Source organism: Dendropsophus ebraccatus, chromosome 10 (genome assembly GCF_027789765.1).
Source record: "Dendropsophus ebraccatus isolate aDenEbr1 chromosome 10, aDenEbr1.pat, whole genome shotgun sequence".
NCBI lineage: Eukaryota > Metazoa > Chordata > Amphibia > Anura > Hylidae > Dendropsophus > Dendropsophus ebraccatus.
The window spans coordinates 74886858-74892857 of NC_091463.1; the positions used below are offsets into that span (position 1 = coordinate 74886858).

General features: G+C 40.2%; 1 long non-coding RNA gene across 1 annotated transcript in view; it reads left to right on the forward strand.

The window, feature by feature from the left end:
* LOC138802644 (uncharacterized) overlaps positions 1-488 on the forward strand; it is a 46285-nt gene extending 45797 nt beyond the window's left edge. Inside the window, exon 3 of the long non-coding RNA XR_011364795.1 lies at positions 363-488. This is a non-coding gene — a long non-coding RNA (uncharacterized lncRNA). The remainder of the gene's footprint in view (positions 1-362) is intronic.
* The last annotated feature ends 5512 nt before the right edge of the window (positions 489-6000 follow it).

Consider the following 6000-nt stretch of genomic DNA (forward strand, 5'->3'; position numbering starts at 1 on the left):
ATCATTATTAGGTATATCGGTATCTGGCTACCTGACAAAAGTGAAGTGAGTAGACTTATTAATACTTTACACTGAGCAATTTTACTATAAAGTACAATTGCAGAAGCAGAATGCAGAAGTACAATCTGGTAGCCACTTCTAGATACACTGTTATCAGAATAAACATTTCAGCTGCCAGGAGTTGCCACTAGAGGGAGCTTGCGATGTTAATGTATACTGTTTTATACTAAAGGTCAATGTTGAAACAGTATACAGAATGCTTCTAAGCTCCCCCTAGTGGTGTCTTCAGGCAGCTAGAACTTTATAATTTATGGATCTATGGAGTAGGTTTATTAATGTTATCCATACTTTATGTTATATAGGAAAAAACTAGACCAGAAAGGCAGACATTGTGCCACATCTATCCTATTGGAGATCTGGGATCAAGCTTTCTCATCATGTTACTCGCAGCATTTCTATGCATCTGCTTCTGCAATACACCCGCAATAAAATCATAATGGAAGACTGACGACCGGGAGCTATTTATACTGTTTATTTTATCCATCTCACTAAACCTTGTATAATATATCCTAATTCTCAGCTATATCTTTGTAGCCAGAATCAGGATCTTGGGACTAATGAAGATGTCAGAAATAGAACGCTCATCATTTTGTTCTTTCTTTACAGACCATGTTTAGGGAAGTGATGATATCAATGTTGCATTAGCTGAGGTTAAACCTTACACAATGCAATATTTAAAGGGGTTGAGGGCATTTATCATCTTGTCTCCTTTTGTTTAAGGGTTTCCCAGAATATAATAGAACTATAGGCTGCTAGAATCCCCAGAGATCGGCTCTAACATGCAGAGAAACTGGTAATAATTTTTCAACTGCTCTGCAGCGCCACCACAGGGGAAATAAGGCATTACATGGTACCCACTTAAAACAGTAATATGGCTTACCATGTCTGACCACCTAAAGGTTGCCCGTACAGTCTAACAAGTATATTACCTGATATATTCACGTTTGGGAAGATCTTCAACCTATCCTGGTATCCAGCTTATGCACCAAAGGAGAGGTTAATAAGATAGTGTATCATGTTCACCTTAGCCCATTTGTATTTAATTCTATGTCCTGATCGCCAAAATCAGACCAAACTATTGTGTTGCTCCAATACACCTTACATTACGGCTTCGTAGCCAATCTTAGGTGATGTTGGGGCGTCTCCGGTGGGGAAACACTACAATGCCGCATCTGTATTACTGCCACAGTAGCGTCACACAAATACTGTATTGAAGCACATATAATCCTCTTAGCAGGGGCGTAGCTGGGATTCATGGGGCCCCATAGCAAAAAACTATATGGGGCCCCCCTCCCCTACACACTATACTATATATGTGTAAGTGTGTAAGTGACCCAGTTTTCTCTTACATGCTGCAACACGAAAAAGGGTTAATAAGCTGAAGACAACTACACTTACACACTGCAGTACATAAGGGGTTAAACGGGACACAAGAGGCTCTTATCTTCCTTGTGCATCCCCGGGCCCCCTTCCCCCAAGGGCCCCATAACAACTGCCCACCCTGCCTCTATGGTAGCTTCACTACTGCCCCTTAGCAGTACAGAACGCCCCCCCTAGCAACACTAAAGAAATAAAGCAATGCAGCACAACATGCCTCTCCAGCAGCACCAAGTACACTAGGGCAGCTGTAACTACCTCTCCAGGAGCGCCAACCAATCCTACAGTGTGGCACAAAATACTTCTTCTGCAGCACCAGATACCACAGGGCAGCACTATATACCTCTCTACAGGGCCATATACCACAGTGCAGCACTAAATACCTCTCTACAGGGCCATATACCACAGTGCAGCCCTAAATACCTCTCTATAGTGGCAGACACCACAGTGCAGCCCTAAATACCTCTCTATAGTGGCAGATACCACAGCGCAGCACTAACTACCCCTTTATAGTGCCAGATACCACAGTGCAGCCCTAGATACCTCTCTATAGTGCCAGATACCACAGTGCAGCAATAAATACCTGGACTGCCCCCAAAGGACAGGCTGTTGCTGGATGATGATGATGATGATGATGATGATGATGATGATGAGCTGGAGCTGCTGCTCTGGGTTCTGACCATGGAGGAACAGAGAAACTTGGTGTCAACAGATCAACCCCAGGAATGGTGTTTGTTCTGTGTCCTGATGCTAAGAGGACCCTCCTACCACTTGTATTGAATAAGGAAATGCCAAATCTTGACTCCTCTATACACACCCATGTTTGGCTCTGCCCAAAAGTACTTGTATTGCTATAGAAAGCAGTGCAATAGTCACTGGTAGACCTGTCTGGATGTGGTTTATATTCACAGTACAAGGAAATCCAGCATTCCCAATAATAATTTTCTCTGAATACCCCCATACCCATTGCATAGTCAACCAGCTTACATGTGCGGGCACCTTAACGGAGTTACAATTGTTAGCAAGTTCTCTCCAGGAGCTGTCCGGGCCTCCTCGTAATTTATAATGCTGGTTATGTGGTTGTACCAAGCTTCTGCGTCTTACATTCATTTTTATCATGCACCAGAGAGCAATTAACACTGGTAATGCTGGAAAGCATCATCTATTTCTCCATGTAATGAGTGGTTGGCAGAGCGTGTTCTGGCCCTGGATACTGGGGGGGATTGTTTTCAGACAAGCTGACAATAATATGACAGATGCCTGCTAGGCTGATGGGGGAGATGTACGGACGCTATTTATAGAGACAGGATTCCTTACGTGTCTGTGTTTACATGAGTGGAGGACACGCGCATGCAAATAATGTACCATTATGTCCAGGTGTTCCAGATCCTGAGCCAGCATATTGCCTGGTGCTCACTATCTGCATTAATGTTTGATTCTGAGCCCTGAAATGTCTGTAAGTTAACCCATCAATTAGTACAGTTATATAGGAATTATACTCCCGGAAGCATCGGCGCTCCGCACTTCCCAATTACCCGCTCTGGATTTACATTTAAACTACGTTTTTATTTCTCCTTATCAGCTTTGAGCACATTTGCTAAGAAACTATTTTAGGAGGTAAAGGATGGGAGGAAATGAACGGCGATGGGAGCTGGGTAGCAGAGTCCAGAGGTGGCAATGAGGAGTCAGAAACAAGCAGATACCTACCAAAGTCATAGATACGTACCAAAGTCATAGATACCTACCAAAGTCATAGATACGTACCAAAGTCATAGATACGTACCAAAGTCATAGATACCTACCAAAGTCATAGATACGTACCAAAGTCATAGATATGTACCAAAGTCATAGATACGTACCAAAGTCATAGGCACATACCAAAGTCATAGATACGTACCAAAGTCATAGATACGTACCAAAGTCATAGATACTGTACATACCAAAGTCATAGGTACATACCAAAGTCATAGATACTGTACATACCAAAGTCATAGGTACATACCAAAGTCATAGATACGTACCAAAGTCATAAATACCTACCAAAGTCATAGATACCTACCAAAGTCATAGATACGTACCAAAGTCATAGATACGTACCAAAGTCATAAATACCTACCAAAGTCATAGATACGTACCAAAGTCATAGATACGTACCAAAGTCATAGATATGTACCAAAGTCATAGATACATACCAAAGTTATAGATACTGTACATACCAAAGTCATAGATACATACCAAAGTCATAGATACGTACCAAAGTCATAGATACGTACCAAAGTCATAAATACCTACCAAAGTCATAGATACCTACCAAAGTCATAGATACGTACCAAAGTCATAGATACGTACCAAAGTCATAAATACCTACCAAAGTCATAAATACCTACCAAAGTCATAGATACGTACCAAAGTCATAGATATGTACCAAAGTCATAGATATGTACCAAAGTCATAGATATGTACCAAAGTCATAGATACGTACCAAAGTCATAGATACGTACCAAAGTCATAGATACGTACCAAAGTCATAGGTACATACCAAAGTCATAGATACGTACCAAAGTCATAGATACGTACCAAAGTCATAAATACCTACCAAAGTCATAAATACCTACCAAAGTCATAGATACGTACCAAAGTCATAGATATGTACCAAAGTCATAGATATGTACCAAAGTCATAGATACTGTACATACCAAAGTCATAGATACGTATCAAAGTCATAGATACTGTACATACCAAAGTCATAAATACCTACCAAAGTCATAGATACGTACCAAAGTCATAGATACGTACCAAAGTCATAGATACGTACCAAAGTCATAAATACCTACCAAAGTCATAGATACGTACCAAAGTCATAGATATGTACCAAAGTCATAGATATGTACCAAAGTCATAGATACTGTACATACCAAAGTCATAGATACGTATCAAAGTCATAGATACTGTACATACCAAAGTCATAGATACGTACCAAAGTCATAAATACCTACCAAAGTCATAGATACGTACCAAAGTCATAGATATGTACCAAAGTCATAGATATGTACCAAAGTCATAGATACTGTACATACCAAAGTCATAGATACGTACCAAAGTCATAGATACTGTACATACCAAAGTCATAGATACATACCAAAGTCATAGATACTGTACATACCAAAGTCATAGATACGTACCAAAGTCATAGATACATACCAAAGTCATAGATACGTACCAAAGTCATAGATACATACCAAAGTCATAGATATGTACCAAAGTCATAGGTACATGCCAAAGTCATAGATACTGTACATACCAAAGTCATAGATACGTACCAAAGTCATAGATACTGTACATACCAAAGTCATAGATACGTACCAAAGTCATAGATACGTACCAAAGTCATAGGTACATACCAAAGTCATAGATACATACCAAAGTCATAGATACTGTACATACCAAAGTCATAGGTACTTACCAAAGTCATAGATACATACCAAAGTCATAGATACGTACCAAAGTCATAGATACCTACCAAAGTCATAGATACTGTACATACCAAAATCATAGATACATACCAAAATCATAGATACATACCAAAGTCATTGAAACATACCAAAGTCATACATACGTACCAAAGTCATACATACTGTACATACCAAAGTCATAGATACGTAATAGATACGTATCAAAGTCATGGATACGTACCAAAATCATAATACATGAGCGATGAGTGACGGCTTTTGTGATGTAGATACTAGAAGTGCAAAATCATGTGACCATGAAGAGTTAAACTGGCCATACACATAAAAGCTGGCCGTAAAGGCCAATTTCCAATTATTTCATCACATCATCACTTGAAGTGGTCAAAAGCAGACTGCTGAAAAAGTAATATGGGATGTTGAATTTATTTTTTTTTACATTTTACATTTACTTCTTTAGATAGATTTTTTAGATATCGACATGCAGTCAAGTGCCAATGGAGAGTACAAGTGGCGATGAGTAGACATAGGATTTATCCTCTCAAATGGATCCCTTTTACAAGAAGACAACATAATCCACAGAAATTCAGACTAATTGGATGCCCTTAATACCTCATGACATGCGGCAGCACAACAGTCTTGATGGTTACTCAGATGGGGCACATACTGTACTCTTTCCTGATGCTTGCCAGCTCTGTATCAATCTTGCTGCTGTGACCCACAATCCAGTCCTGCTGCAGTGACCAGGCTCCTGGTGTCTCTTCAGTGTCCCGGAACCCTGTTGTACATGCTGCTGAACGTACTGATACGTGGGGCGACAATGTCTATATTTTTATTCATACTCTCAGGGATTCTGTGCGTGGGATTTTATACTGTTGCACTGTATTCTCATGTATTCTATTCACTGACAGGAGGATTGTGTAAATGGTTAACTTTATTGTCTGTATTCTGTTATGTACAAATCTGACCCTGCTTGTTAGAGCCAGTCTGTCTAGGTTACCTCATTCCCCTGAGCCTAGCAGCTCAAAAGTAACCTCAGACCTCTCTCCACCAATAGGGATTCAACCCTTGATTCCACAAGTAGGCCCCATGTGGG